The following is a 16,546-nucleotide window of genomic DNA, read 5'->3' as shown; positions in this document are numbered from 1 at the left end:
AATGGAGATCCTCTCGCACAATTAAAATCACAGTCAATACTGCGAAGGGAAAACACGAGACAGAACGAGAGGCATATCTGGATTTTACACCTACCCAAGCGCATAAACAAACATAGAATTCTCTCTCTCGTCGACTGTATCCCACCTTCGACTAGATTGTAAGCTCTTTTGAACAGGGCCCTTCTAACCTTTTATTTCTATAAGTCTACCTGTTGTACAGCGCCGTGGAATACGGTGGCGCTATATAATTGAGTAATCGGATTAGGCTTGGATAAATAGATTGTGGAATGCGTTATTTAAGTCATGTGTCCTGTAAGCGGCAGGGAAGTCCCTCCGATGTCAGCGTACTTTAACCCCGGTTTAACAACAATTGGACCCACGTGGGAAGGCTTTAAATGGGAAGGGCTGCTTTATGTGTCCTTATTTTGCAAAATGACGCAAGGGTAGCGAGGAAAGCGCCTGTTAGCCAGGAGGAGGAGGATTTTATTTCCTGTTTTGGTACAAACCGCATCATCAGTACTGTATTTATAGCCGGTCTGGCAGGTACAGCATTAATACACACAATAGGACAGAATGTGATCAACTTAAGAAGCATTACTCAAGCCAGCCGCAGCTTTCCTGCTGATCAGATGCTTTTTCTTCCCGTGACCTTTCTTTTTGTTTTTTTTTCTTATTCTGCTCATTGCTCTGTTTTTTCTCCCCGGTATCTCTTACACACAGCAATAAAAAAACACGCCAAGAGTCCGTGGGGTCTTCCCGGCCCCCCCAAAATAATTATAAAATTCCTACTAATTACTTTTTTTTTTCTACTAAGAAGAAAAGAATGCAATTAGACATAAATTAATGTATACCGTATCATTATCTTTTATTTATACGACGCCAGCGCTTCTTACGCTAAATACATTCAAATGGTCTGACAAAACTAGAACCGACAGACTGACATGAGCCGATTCATTAGGTAAGCAGGGCTCGACTCGCAGGCTTACAATCTAGAGGATGCCATATATTTATATAGAGCGCGATCGGTTTACATGCTACACAGGGAAAACAGAACCATTTCATAAGGATACAAAATTTTCATTTTTATATATACATTTTTGGAAATTATTATTATTGTACAGCGCTGCGGAACACGATGGCGCTATATCAATCAATAATAATTAGTTTTAATATTAATATTGCAGAGTGCTGGACAGTGACGAAACACGGCATAAAAAGTACAATTTGGGTTTACAGAAACAAAAGGTCCCTGCTCAAAGGAGCTTACAATCTAAGCAGTGATGCGGTGTATCATTATTATTGTATACATGCACATTATATATATATATATATATATACATATATATATATATTATATAGTGACGTATGGGGTATAAATAATGATATTGTCAGTGTCAGGTCCTCGCCGTGTCCTATACAGTAATGTGGGGGGGAATAAATGGAGCATTTTGCCCTCTCCTCGGCTCCCGGGTAAGTTTCATTGTTAGAGGCTTGTTGGTTGACGTCACTTTGGTTGATGAAGCTTTGCCTTGAAGTGAAGCTGAATAAACCTTGAGAAGAATCTCCTTCAATCCGCTGCAAGGAACCAAACAGACACACAGAGGGAGCACAGAGCAGCCTCTCCTCTCTGTCCTTTCCCGGCGCTCCCGGAGAAGGAGGAAGAAGACGCGCGGAGACGGGGGAGAGAGCACAGAGCCCCCCGTCACCATTAACTGCCCCCCAGCCTCAGGACATCCACCACAGGACCCCCCGCTCCCGGGCGCTGCTGGGCTGAAGGTGAGAGCTCCCTAGGTGGGCGCTAAGGACGGGAGGGGCAGGGGAGTGTGTGTGTGTGTGTGGGGGGGTGATGTACCCCGTGTTCAGGGGGAGGGGGGGTAATCTGCGGGGATTACCCTGGAACTCCCCGGTGACACCCTGTTGGAGAGGAGGCACTGGTGGGGGGTTTAATGCCCCCCGAGGTGACGCTGAATCGGGACCGGCTCCCGGGATGTCTCCTGGCGGATGGTGGAAGTTTCCCCGCGGAGGGGGCAGTCTCTTGCCAGGCTGTGACCGTCTTCTGTGCTCCTAGCGCTCTCTCTCCTGCCCCATTTCTCTCTTTCAGCTGCCTCTTGCCCCTGCCTTTCTCTCTCGGCCATCTTCCCAGCCCCTGCTCGCTTCCTTCCCTCCCGCCGCTGCCACCCTGCCCCTCCTTGGCTCTCCAGCTCCTCTTCCCCCCGTCTTTAGCTTCTCCTTGTCTCTTACCCGAAGGTCCTTTCCCTGTGTCCCCATAATAACCCCGCTGGGGCCAGGGCTGCCCCTCCCAGAGTCCGACTGAATCAGGAGGGGAAGAGGAACCCAAACATGTCCCCTGCTGGCAAAACAGCCCCTTAACCCTTCCCTGCCCGGAAGCGGTGACCCCGAGGTGTGCATTAACCCTTTGCGCTCAGCTGTGGAAACAACTGCCTCAAAGCATCCCACAAGCGGGACTTTTTGTTAACCCCACCGCTGCCAGAGGGACCTGTGAGGTAGGAGTTAAATCTTATCTCCGGTTTCATCCATCAGTGTGCCGCACTTTTTGCGGTTCTCCGTCACACATTTGCGGGTTTTAAGGATGCTGTTTGTTGGTTTTGAACTACCTCAGGTAACGCAGACCATACACTCCCAGTGCTAGGAATATGTATGTATGTATGTAAAATGTATGTAACCGTAAACTGCTCATTCGTCAAATGTATTATTATTCTCCTTTATTTATTCCTCAGCGCTGTACAATGTAAAGATGGGGTGGTTACCACACGTAACAAATATACATTTACACATACAGACCCCGCTCCTGAGCTTACAATCTAAACATACCTTTATTAGCTGACTGAGGTATAATAGATTGCAAGCTTTGAAGACTATCGGATGAAAAAGAGACGCAGTTAGTCCCAAAAGCTTGCAATCTATTATACCTCAGTCAGCTAGTAAAGGTATGTTTAGATTGTAAGCTCATGAGCGGGGTCTGTATCTGTAACTGTATATTTCTTATCACCTTTACCAAAATGTGCTTTCTTTTCTTTCTACGGCTAACATGGTCCAACTCTATGCCGACCCTGTCTTTTACCCAAAGCCCAAATGGCTCGGTCCCATTCATAAATCGGCACAGTCAAGGGTTAAAAGGGGGTGTTAACTCTAAATAACCCCACCTCTGTTTTGCATACCCAGCATTCACCAGTATCTCAGGGGTTAAGTGAGGTAAGCCTACCTATCAGTATCTACAACTATTTTGCCTGAAAGCCCCCCAAACGCCCTGGCTGGCACATTCTGTAGCCGGCGGGTGAGGGGTGAGCGAGGTGACTGTATAGGGAGCATCTCGCAGCGGTTCCCCCCTCATCTCGTTCACTCGGCTTTTGTGCCGCTGTCTTGTACAGAGCGGCAGCTGTCCGCTGCTTGAGTTGTTGAAATTTATCCCTTTGTGTATATAACAATATCCTCCATTTTTCCTCCTTTTCCCTGCCCTCTAAACAACAAGCTTCTCGCCATCTTGTGTCATTTTATTCCCAAGACTTACGGGTTTTTTTCTCCTCTCCATGAAAACAGCTCCTTATTGATAAAATTCCAAGTTTAGAGAACGTTACGGCAGACGATGACATCATCTTAATTCTATGACATATTTTTTTCCAAGTTTTTTTTTTTTTTTTAAACTTTAAAGAATCCAGACTCCGGGAAATATTCTGTTTCCACCCCTGAGAAGCGTGAAAGCTTTATAACAGGTGTATAAATAAAATGGCCAGCGGCGGACGCGGGTCGGTCACCTGGTTACGAGTCGTAAACGCGATTTGTTAATTTGTAATGGTTTTGTTTCCATTGTTTATTTTGTATATATAAATGTATATATCATTTGAAAACAGATTCAGCCCATCTATCCGACCATAATCAGTCCTCGGTCTCCTCTCCGATTCAGGACCGGCTTATGCTTATATCGTGCATGTTTAAATTCTGTTAGTGCTTTCCCCTCTACCACTGCTGCTGGGAGGCAGTTCCGCTTACCTACCACTCTCTCAGTAACGTAAAAAAAAAAAGTGTAGCCCGTTACACGCTTCTCTGGTCTTTACAGAGTTAATCCGTGTAGTAGAGAAGCTTTGCTATATGTTCCAGTCTGTCTTGGCACTCGGTGGCTTTAGACTTATGCAAGAAAAGGAGTTGCTGCTTTCGGTGGAGCAAGAATTCAGCTAATCCATTCTGCCACCTGAAATATTAACACATTCCTTTCCTTTTCAACAGCTTGTTATTTTAACCCCTTCTTTTCCTTTTTTTTTCTGGCATGTATGGTTACTATTGAGTATCCATCCCTTTCCAATGCTGCATTGGTGGCAGCAAAAGGGTTAACTGGGTATTTGGCTGGGAAATCCGAGTGTGAGTAGAGCGCCGTAAGTAGAATCCCTTAAATAAAAACACGGTGTTACCTCCGGCTAAATCAGGCTTGTCTGGCCCTGTCAGGAAAAAAAGACAATAAAAGGCACTGTTCCTTAAAGAGTTTTCTTAACAATGGGAACTTTTTTTCTGTTGTCTCGGAGGACATTGCGAATATTAATGAAACAATGTGAGTCTCATCAATACGAGCCACGGAGCTGGGAAAGGTGGGGTAACTTTCCGTCTCACCCCTGTCCATTAGTGTTTGGCTTTGGCATTTAGCATTGGATGTTTTATTGTAAATGTCAGCCAGTGTAATTTAAATAAAGATCTGACCATTTGGATGGATATATATATTATTATTTTGGCGTTTAATTGAAAACACAAGGATTTGACATACTTTCCACAGTGGTCAATATGGACATACACAAATCCTGTATGTAATATACATTTTATTAATTAGATGATAAACTCTAATTATAAAATATAGCTCTATATTCTATTCACTATAGTATTAAATATTTGGGAGCTGACAATCACTGGCAGGTTGCGAGAAAATGTTAAATAGTAAAATTTCCCTGTAGAGTTGGCGTAATATACATGAAATAGAAGCTCAGTCACACTATAGAGATCGTACATTAATTGGCATTATTATTCAAAGCCACCTGTTTAACGTTGGGTCACCTATAGGATTGTGAGAGCGGCTGTTCTGTGTTGTATTGTGTTTTTTTATTAAAGAATATATATATATATTTTATTTCTCGGGCCTCCTCGCTGAGTGAAGTATGCATTATATGGGCCCCTTTCAGACGTGCCATGGTTGGCCTTTCATAATGTATAGAGAATCTACTGCAATTCTCATGGAAATGGCTGCTTTAGTGAATAAACCCCATCCTTTTGCAAATGAAAGAAAAACAATTAGCGGGATTTAGCACTTTCAAGTAAACGGGAAAACGGGCCTGATGGGATACCAACCAGACCCCACTGAAGTTGAAACCGAAACATACGTCTGGGGTTGTTGGTTCCCTCATGCAGAGGACATTTGGCTCTTGTTTAGGTTCTGGACTGTCCTTGGGACTGCTTCAGACTGATACGGTGTGAACTTTTTCCTCTGTAATGGCGTAAGAGAGCTAAACCTCGAGACGCTCCCAACTGGAGAGGCACCGCAGGACAGGCTATGAAGCGGTTGTCCGTTCTTGGTGAGCTTCTCGGACTTGTTCTTTTTATGATACTCAATACCGAGCAAGCATTCTGAGCGCCAGAGGGACAGACGTTTCAGTAACCTGTACATAAAGTCACATTTGGAATCTATCTTAAGCGATCCAATAAGGAACACGAGATTATAAAACTGTCCAAAGTCAGAAAAGTGGCCTCATCACCGCAGTAAGCGATGGGATATTCATTCTGATTGGACCATTCCATTGGTTGCTATGGTAAAAAGACCACTTTTCAGACACGACCTTCTGAATGATTAGTGAGACTATATCAAGTCTAGATACAGTACTAAAGGAACACGAGAACCTTATTACTTATTAAATAGGGTTAACTAAGGCTACTAAATGTATAATGCACACGCCTACAGACTACACGTGTGTCATCATGTATGAAAAGCAGTATTTTAACCACATAGATCATTTTTTTTTTTTACATTTTCTCTGGATTTTTTTCTTATTTTATTTGGAGGAGGTACCATTTAATAAAGATATTATGGATCTAATGATGATCCAATCATATTCCGATGGTGTGTGTTGGAAGTACCTGCCTAAAGGGTCCTCATTGATTTGTATAAACGGATATATTCAATGTCAATACAACAATTTCTTGGGAAAGTCCGTTTTCACGCCAGGGGCTGTGCAGGCGACAGACACATTAACGGAAATGAGATTTCTCCTTCTTCGTAAAGGGACGGTTCTGTGCCGCCACCTGGGTGCCGCCGAGTGTTCTCCTTGGTACTAAGATATTTAAAAGCAGTCAATATGATGAATTATCCACCAACGGCCCGGAGGCAGTAATGACCGTTACCGTTTAAAGAATGGATATGAATGCTTTATTTTTATACAATTTATTAAATCACATATTGGATAATTGATTGTTTTAGTGCTGAATGATTCGCCAGGAGATGTTTTTAAATAACATTTATCTAGATTAAAGGATTAGCATTAAGATAGATCTTTTATGACATATTGGACTGATTGCTTCCTTTAATATACCTGCCAGTTGTCCTAAGTTTCACAAGACAAGTTCTCGCTTTAGTTCTTCATGTCTGTTTTTTTTTTTTGTATTGATATAACGCTATTGTTCAGGTCTGGTCGCTGATTGCGGGACTGGCCGTAGATGGTTGTAACGGACGGAATATGCGCACGGCTATCCAAGTATCTTCTCTGGTGTTCGCTCATTTTAACCAAACTTGCTCCTTCTCATGTAGAGAGGTCCCTTGGCGAATGCCTTCTGAACTGTCCAGCCGACCAAATTAACAAACATCTAGGTCTCGTCAAGTTCCTCCCACGGTCATCTGCAGACTCATAAGTCCTGACGATCTCAACACTGTGAATCTTGTTGGTTCTTTGAGTAATTCTTCTAGAACCCCGGACCGCTGGGGGGGGGGGGTTTCAGTAGACCCCATTGTCGGTTCTCAGAAAATGTACTCTGTTCTCTCCATACTTTACATCTGTGGCATTTGGTGGCACGTAATTGTGAGAAGCTTTAAGGGACGGAGCCGGTCCAGGCATCCTACGTCCGCATATTGCTTATAAAACATAAGACCTTGTAGGAGCTTGTTCCTCCCCGGCGTGAGCTGATGGCCGTAAGTGGACATGGGCAACGGTTTTCTTATCATGTTTGCAGAGAAACGGTTGAGACGCAAACCAGATAATTGTTCTGAGATTTGTTTCCTCCCTTTTCTTTTCACAGATTTTTTTTTCCCATTAAACTTATTTTAATAGCTGTTTGCACTTAATTTCCGAATGCCCCCTGGTTTAAAGTTTACGTTTGTAGTAAGTTGGTTTATAGACGCACGCTGCAGGTCGGGTATTTGCAAATTGCTGCTTATTCGCTATGGCAGGTTTCCAATTTCTGCGTTGGATTAATGTTTTTTTTTTTCTCTTCCCAGATGATATTGTGTCCACTGTCTAACAGGAAGTAGAGATGAACACAGGAAGTGAACACTAAGAAAAGCTTTATTATTCTGCCCTCCATACAAAGCTCATTATAGGAAATTGATTCTGCAAAGGTACGGATAAGTTTACATATATACTTCTGAACATTAGTTACCACCTTGTCTTGATTCCATACCTCCCAACTATCCAGTTTTATGTGGTACAATCCTGAATTTTGGGTATTTCCGTATCGAGCTTCCCCATTGTCCCTCATTTATGGACGTTGGGGATCGTGGACCAGTAAAGGAGATCAGAAGATCTCCCTGACAGACCCACTGAGTGATAAAATTGATTGAGGCCCATGGTTTTGCTGTATAGACCTCAATCACAGCTGCTACATGGCTTCCTTGCAGCTCTTTAAAGCCGTGCCGTGGCGTATGATGTCATACACATTTCCCAATGATGATGTCGCTATCTGAGAAACTGAAATGTTGGGGGGGGGGGGATAAGTGATTAGTGGAAACCCCCTGCCTCAAAATTTTACAACTTTACTGAAATCCATTTTTTTACCATTCTTTCGCTCTCTGGGTTTTTATTTTAGTTTCACGTCTCTTTATTTTGCCACTCTCTCCATTAACTGATTCCTTTTATTTCACTTTTATTTCCCATTTTATATTTGACGTATTTCTGAATCAATTATTAGTCCCCACGCTTTCATTATTGTCATCTTTAAGGAAAAAAGGGCAGACTAGTTGGGCCGAATGTTTCTTCTCTGCTTTCAGATTCTCCTCCTTTCTTCTCTCCTATATCAGTGGTTCTTTGCTCCATTTCTCAGACTGACCTCTGCCTCCTTGGTTTGGTGTCTATCTCTGTTAGACTAGTCCTGGCCTTGGGCTCACATGACCCGCTTATCCTGAACTGGCCTCCTTGGGAACTTTTTTGTTTATTTAAGAACAAAGTGCGGCTTGTAATCAGTATAATATGCTACTTCATCTTGTATAAAGTTTTATTGCTCTGTAGCCTGCACATTACAGCGCTTCATCCTCCAGTATGGAAGACATAAAGAGTGATTTATAAACCTGTAATAGGCGTGAAAATGGTGGAAAAAATGTGTGACTGCACCAACGTGTGAATGGCTTCTCGGTATATGAATTGAGTTATGTTCGAGCTCCGAGGGTGACACTTCCCTTTTTTTCGTCTTCTTCTTAAACGAGTGTCGCTATGGCTTTTTTTTTTTTTTTTGATATTCAGAAGTAGGTGTTGCAATCACCTTTCCTTTAATAATAATAATATTTTTATGCCGTCTTGCACTTGTTTTCTTTGGTTACATGTAGGGATTTCAGCACAATTTAATTAAAAATTGGAGGAGATATTGAGTTTGGTTTCATGTTCATGTTGGAGCCCTCCTGTCGTAGACCAATGTTGGGGGGGGAATAGTTAAAAAATGAGATATATTGACCATTGTTCATAACTGAGATAAAATGTATTGTTGTGTTTGATCGACCTGCCGTTTCTATTGCATACCCCCCAACTACTACCCCCTGCATCATTGAATTCTGCTGTCCTGCCGAGTTCCGCATGTGTCCCGAAAAGCGCGACAGAGGTAGAGCTTGGCGGGGCAGGGAAAGATTGGCAAAACTGGGACTGTCCCACGCAAATTAGGACAGCTGGGAGGTATGCTATTATGCTTTATGCCAGGATTACAGACAGGCTTATCCCTAGTATTGTATCCAGACTATTAACCACAAAAGAAGGGCCTTATACTTGTGGGCTTTAACCATCAGGGAATTCAGTCCCATCACAGACCCCAGGTCATGGCGACTCGGTTTTTAGCTCGTTTGTAGAGGTTAATGTGAACCTGACTTTTTCCTAAATAGGCCAAAAATGGCTTTGCTGGCAGAGCATAAAACAGTAATGTGGTTAATATTTTTAAAACATATGCTGCTATGTTTTACATTTACTTGTCCTGTAACAGGTGCAGGGGCTGCTAGGAGAGAGGGTTGGGTGCTTTAAGTGCCCAATTTATTAAGCAGCCCTGTGATCGTTCACCTTCTAATACCTAAAAAAAAAAAAAAAAACTGAAACTTGGGGGCCTCTGAGATGTTGTCTATTTTTTCATATTGTGCATGCGCAAGAGAGAGCTGCTCGGACTCCCCAGGAACAAAAAATGTGAATGAATTGATGCAAATAATCACGGGAGGTGAATTTGTGGCCTCTTCATTCAAACACCTAAGCTTTCGCTGTTAACAGGATCTATCTTTGCATTCTAAGTGTTCTGGGTCATTATGTTCTTTAATGTCTCTTAATGCTAATGATAAAAATAATTGCATAAAATGTGTAATTGACATTTATCCAAACAGCAGGACTTTCTCAAAAATATGATTCCGGCTGTAAACAGGAAATCTAAGTATAGCTTGAAAAATGTTCTCCTTTGCTTGGCATGAATGTAATCTCCGTATAGTCTTTATTTTCTGGATCTTGATTTGGAGAGTAATTTAGAGCAAACCAGTTAACTCATTTACATAACAGAACTTGGAGGGTGTCCTGCAAAAATGTTCTCGCCTTTCTCATAGGCGACTTTTTCTACAAACATAGAAACCTGTCTATAGCTTGTGCATTTTGCTTGTCAACCAGTGTAATTGCTTTGGAGATATCTGGTTTAAAGGGACACTCTGCCTGTCCAATGCACATTGATACATATGACAGCTGAGAGGTCCCTTTAAATTGTTGTATTGCCCCACTGCAAATGCATGGGGGGGGTCAGCAGAATGCCCCCAAATGCATTTGCCCTTTTCCCCACCTTTTGAAGTTTTCTTCAGGCCGCCATGTTGAGATCACAATGTGCATTTGTGGAAAACACATTGATTTTGATGGGAGTACTTTCTCGCCAATGATTGGCTGCCTGAAGCAGCCAATCAGTGGCATGAAATGTTGAACCACGGAAGGGACAGGGAGCCATAGCTTTTGAGCTGCAGCTTCTCCCTAAGGTAAGTAATATATAGATGATTTTCCCGGCTTAAACACCACACTGAGATGATTCTTTATGGCAATGCTAATGAAGTCTCTTCCTCCCTATACTTTCATTAGTCAGAATATCCGGCATAGTGGTTAAGACCGAGCCATTCTATTGTTTACTGCAGGCAGTGTAATAAGGAGACAGGATGTTTGGTAGATTGGGCTCAGATAACAGAGTGAGAACTCGTTCCAAAATGGCTAATCTCCAGCTGTCTGTTTTTTTTTAATTAAGCTGAGGCTGAACAGAGACTTATCTCCTCTACGAGCCATGAACGTAACGAAGGGCTCTGCTTCTCAAGATGTGGTGCAGCAGCTGATATCTTCCTATATAGTAGGGTGACCCCATCAATGAAACTTCTGACTTCTCCATCTCTGCTCTGAATTCAGCGGACTGTATATCATAGAGAATAATAAAACTCAACAGTCTCTTACACATTTAATCAAATAATACTTTAATGAACGATAATCCCCCTGACATCATAACCGGCTGTAAAACAAATGAAAATAAATCCCAGAGAGCCCGGTAGCTGAGCAGGAGTATGTAACGAGTCGGTATACGAGTCCGTTAGTACCGTGATAACCGATATTCTGGTTAAACATTGACATAATCCTGCGATTATACAGAGACGGTAGTTCTATTCACGTGAGATACGCGGGTCTCTCCATGTACATCAACTCCTGTAAATGTATGGAAAACACACGCAGAGAAGGCTATAAAAAAATAAAACAACAAAACACTCTCACTGTATTAAAGGTGCTGCTCCACCCACACTGCGGTACAACTCCCAAAAATAATTAATTATGGAACATTTTTTACTTCATTCATATTTTTAAAGGGAGTGCTTAATTGTCACATGACACAGAAGCAGGCCCTGATAGGCAGTCACAGAAACAAAAAAAAGGTTCCTCTATTTTCTTTATGTGATTTAACCCTCATTGGAAAGAATAAAATGACAGATGTAATACTAAAGGTTTGTGCCTCCTAACGATTGCCCTCTCATCGCCTTTTGCCAGCAATCATAATAAACTTCTGTGCGGTAAGATTTCACGATCCTATGCACTACATTGCCGTGAAATTGAATAAAGGTGGAGTGAAGTCTTGTAAAATAAAATCTATTTTACCGTTTGGTCGGCTGCCTGCGGTAGAAACGTAACTGTATTTATTTTAATGGCCGCTCGACACAAACAGCTCCGTGTTGTAGTTGAAATAAAAAGGCATTTAATTGAATTGAAAGGCATGTCCGTTTTGTACATTCATCTTGTAGACGGGCGCTCGCCGTAACTCTGTAAGGTGTTACATCACATAGAATATTGGTAATTTGCATCCAAATAATCAGAAAAAATGTAAGAGCAGCGCTGGGGACCTCTTTCTGTCTTCTCGGCTCTTTTTGTTCGCCGGTGTATCGCCGAGGAGCAGATGTTTCGCCGAGCGTCCTGATGTGTAGCCGCCTCTTAAGGGAGAGCAAAACCGCTCCTCGTGATGCGTCGGCTTGACAGCTGCTGGATTTCATGGAGCCGCTTAGAAGCCATTAGTGGTGTCATTGAATTGAAACCGAACAGTCTCTCCCGGCTTGAGCCGCAATTGTTTATATCTTTGTTGCTTTTCCTGTTCCAGCAGAGCGACCTGGAATATCACTTCGGAAACAACGATCTTTTTATTTACCGGCCAAGGCTGCTGGCTTTGGGTTTGATCCCCGCATGCCTCTTGACGCAGAAATGTCGTCACTTTATTTTTTGCCTTGTGACGTAATAGACTTTTCCATTAGTCGAGGTTAAATATACCTGCAGGCCTTAAAATGTAAAGACACAGCGTTTGGCAGAATCATACAGGATCACGAGGAGGCTCTGGCATACAGACGCATACGGCTAGCAAAATCCTTGATGATCTTATGATCTGTCTAACCTGCCCATGATTTCTACTTCCCGCAAACAAGGGGCAGGGGGCAGCCTGGCAGGACATCGGGGCAGTGCTTAAAAATCAGGACTGTCCTGTTTTAAAATGGGTCACTTGGGAGGTATGGAAATATCACAAGACACAAACAAACCTTTGGGCATTTCAAAAGCGGAGGATGACTGCGTGATTTTGGAAAGTGCCATCATGTACCTTCATACCCCCCCCGGGAGGTAGAGTGTCACACAAAGTGGCAGCGCTACTGTGCATGTGCAAATTCTGCGCAGCATGCATTGAAATCTGCAGTATGGCGATGAAATCAAGCCTGCAGCTTTGCGGCTCCGAATCCTGCTGTCCCATCGAGCTCTTCCTCTGTCCCAGCAAAATCGGTACTGTCCCGCGCAAGGCAGGACAGCGGGGAGGCATGAAATGATCAAAGGGTACAACGTCTTACTGTTTGGGGTGTGAGAGGAAAAGGGGTATGACTGGGATTGGTTAAATGCCGCTGTCCGCTCCTCCATCACCCCCTTCCGTCTGTCTAAACACTGCCCTGGAGATCCTATTGAAAGTTACTGTAGTCATAACCATAAGTTTCGCTTGACTTTTGGACCCAAATAACATTCTCGGAGCCCTGTGTGGTTATATAAATATGGGTTCCTACTCGCAGCAGCCAGGAGGCAGGAACGCCACAATGAGTAACTTGTTGGATGTATTGATTTATATCGACGAGGCCGCAGATAGATGCCTGAAACGACAAAGCTTCTGTAATCTATAAAAGAAAGCCGTGGATTTACCGCTCGCCCGTAACGGCCGCACTCGCCTGGAGGAGACGCTCTGCGGGAATGACTTATGTCGCATCTTTCTATCTTTGCTGATGTCAGCTCAGGCAGGTGGCATCTATGCTTTGCGGTACGTTTGCAGTAAGCGCTGCCGTTTCCACATAATTTGGCAAACGACTGGGCCGGAATGGTGCTTTGTTAAATGGCTCAGAAATCTGCGAGTATCTTTATTACAGACATCCGGGAGTATATTTCTGCGTGTATGTTCATGGGCGCGGGGAATTGTCCCCCGCCATGGATTTATCGGAAACAAATGAATGCTTAATAGTAAACAGAACGAGCTGGCAGGGGAGCGAATGTCTCACATAAAGCTGTCGGCTTCCTCACCCATGCGCCGGAATGCCGTCCGTGTCTCCTGCCATCGCTGAGATGTCTGCGCCAAGCAAAGCTTCGTGCCGAACGCTGCACACGTTTATTTTGGGTTTGAATGCATATGTATGCACAGAGTCTAAGTAAAGACACATTTACGTACAAAAATTTAACTCATTTAAATAGTTCTATGTATGTATGTATATGTCTGTGTGTGCGTATACATACATACATACATACATACATACATACATACATACATACCTGGAAACGCTCTGGGTTTGACCCGGAGTCTCAGGGTTTTTGCTCCAATCACAGGGTCGCGCAGTCTGGATCCGACTCCTTGATATATTGAGCTAATGATATCTAAGACACCTAATTAGTGGTTTTGCTACCGATATGTTATGGTATATATCCCTGATTGAATGCGGGTGACTTAATTATGAATATATTTAAATAACAACTAATCAGGGTTTCCGTTAGCGACTCCTCAAATGTGTTACCCTATTTAATTCTATGTAATGGGCTATTAAAGGGTTAATATGTAAAGAGCCTCACTATCCGCTCACCTTAATCTTTTGGGTGCCAGAGGGGTGTTAAAGCTGATGCCCTACCTACCTGTTCCGAAAACGCACATTAGAAATATTTTTCCCAGTCTTGTTGAATACCCATATCTTTCCTAGAGCAACGTTCTGCATAATTAATGTTTGCCAGGAATACTTTATTGTCATGTGGCACAAAAGCAAACACTTTTCGGGTTATTGCTTTAGAAACTGAAACGCTTCCTAAAACGTTTCTGTGTTGGTTTTCATGTGATTAAATGCCCATAGGAAAGAATAAAACCTCAGACCTGCCAAGGTTTATTTGCTGGGTTTGAGTAATGTTTTGTCTAGTGGAACATGCACCTTTAAATGCCACCTGTAGCCATTTGGCATTTCCAGTAGAATTAAATTAGCCACTGAACTGGCCCTGCATAATGCATGGTTAAACCATGTGGCTTCCGGGGAATCGCCTTGCATTAACTATACATTATCCAGCCAAAAAAAAAAAATCATGGAAACCAAACAAAAAAAGCTAGTTGCCATATAACGTACTATAAGGAACGTACAATGTAACGGAGATTATAACGATTAAAAAGATTTAAGTTTTAGTTACTATCAAGATCGGGAAGCTGGAGACTCGCAGGGAAATATTACATTAATTGTACAAGAAGCAGATACGGCTTATAAAATACCGGAATGTTATAAATAATGTAAAGGTTTTCTATGAATAGAACGCGCTCACTTGGGAACTTCACACGATTGGTCCTTGCGGAGCTCTCAATCTTGTGGGAGGAAGAGAGGGGGTGTGTCTAAATAAAAGGGCTGGGTTAAGCCACAGTTATGGGAGGGGCTAGCCTCCCACGTTTCAAATGGGTGGAAAGTGGGTCTGATCATGGTGTGCTGGGCCGATCAGCCATAACATTATGAGCCCTGACAGGTGAAGTGAATAACACTAATAATCTTGCTATAATTGATGCACGTGGGGGGGTCCAAATCCAACAGACAAGCTACTGTGGGTCAAATTGCTGTAAAAGTTAATGCTGGTTCTGATGGAAAGGTGTCAGAACACACAGTGCATCGCAGTTTGTTGCGTATGGGGCTGTGTAGCCCCTGACCGGTCAGGGTGCCCATGCTGACCCCTGTCCACTGCAGACGGCACCCACAATGGGCACATGAGCATAAAAACCGGACCACAGAGCAATGGAAGAAGGTGGCTGGTCGGATGAATCACGTTTTCTTTTACATCACGTGGATGCATGTAAAACACATGGTACCAGGATGTACTACGGGAAGAAGGCAAGCCTTCTAGAGGAGTGAGCAGCTGTATATAACAAAGTTATAAAGTTAGGTATCTGCATCCAGCACTGAGTAGATTGATGACATTGTGTTACATATAGAATAACAGAAAACATCTTTTTTGTCGTGGCATTTTGAATCTTGGAAACTTGTCCCTGTAAATCCTCTTTGCAGACAAAATACTTTTTTTACTAGCTCAAAATTCAGGTTTGAGCTACAGTGCTAAATTTGGAGCAGTCACCATGGAAACCAGTGTAATGTTCCTGCTGATTGTCCGTTGTTTAACGTTCTGCACCAGAGTATGGCCTGTTATATGGAGTTGATGCTCTTGTCCATTAGTGCTGAAAAAGAACATAACCTTTTTTTTCCTTGGTCTGATAACAGATTCCATGCACACTTGTAGATGGGGGTTTAACACACGTGTATTTGTACTGCCAACACGGTTAACAAATAGCCGGCGTAATTCATATTCAAATCATACACAATTCACCTCTCTGAAGAGATCATGGATGCAATATTTCCACAGCTGAGTACAATTAACTGGGGAGTCGTGGAGGAGCCAAGAGATATCGCTAGGATGGGAGAGGCGACGGGACTGGGAATTGGATAAAGATCTTCGTAGGAGTCAAAGCAGAGAAAGGTGGCGGAGAAGGTAGAGGGTCAGAATCACAGGACAAGGAGCAAAGTCTAGGGCAAGCAGAGAGGACATGTCCAATTTACAGGTCATCAAGAAATGTACTGGGATTCCCATGCGATATATCACAGTATCCAAGACCTCGCGGGATGTATAAATAAAGCGCTGCGGAATATGATGCCGCTATATGAAACAATAACTAATAATAATAATAAAGGTCTCATTATACTGGATACTGTGTATAAAGCTGTGTGAACGGGGTTTACATAGGAGGATTTACACCTCCTTATCCTGACACCGCAGCTCCACGTTACAGATAACACCAGGGACGGAATAACCAAGAATTCTATTTTAATAAAATGATCTACAAATGGCACAAACTGTAATACGCAGCCTGCAAGAGAATTACTGTCTACAAATTACATTGAACTTAAAATTGGAAAGAGAAAATTTTCTATTTTTGGGGCAGCTGATCTAAAGCTTCTTTCTTGCATCGTAGTATTCAATCTATTAGGGGACGGGAAGAGGGGTATCTGTCCAGGGGGTGTTTGAGC

The 16,546-nt window shown here is 42.9% G+C and overlaps 1 protein-coding gene across 13 annotated transcripts in view; it reads left to right on the top strand.

The window, feature by feature from the left end:
• Positions 1-1,626: 1,626 nt before the first annotated feature.
• Positions 1,627-16,546, top strand: part of BAZ2B (bromodomain adjacent to zinc finger domain 2B) — a 92,974-nt gene continuing 78,054 nt past the window's right edge. For 7 of the 13 annotated variants that reach the window (XM_053472209.1, XM_053472208.1, XM_053472206.1 and 4 more), the window contains exons 1-2: positions 1,628-1,776; positions 7,481-7,600. The gene's annotated coding sequence lies outside the window, so the exon portion shown is untranslated. Of the gene's footprint in view, positions 1,777-7,480; positions 7,601-16,546 lie in introns of all 13 variants that reach the window. The other 6 variants (XM_053472205.1, XM_053472203.1, XM_053472207.1 and 3 more) reach the window with 2 other exon arrangements.

This window comes from Spea bombifrons, chromosome 7 (assembly GCF_027358695.1).
Source record: "Spea bombifrons isolate aSpeBom1 chromosome 7, aSpeBom1.2.pri, whole genome shotgun sequence".
Classification (NCBI taxonomy): Eukaryota; Metazoa; Chordata; class Amphibia; order Anura; family Pelobatidae; genus Spea; species Spea bombifrons.
The sequence above is the reverse complement of the archived record's forward strand: the minus strand, read 5'-3'. Positions and strand labels throughout refer to the sequence as shown.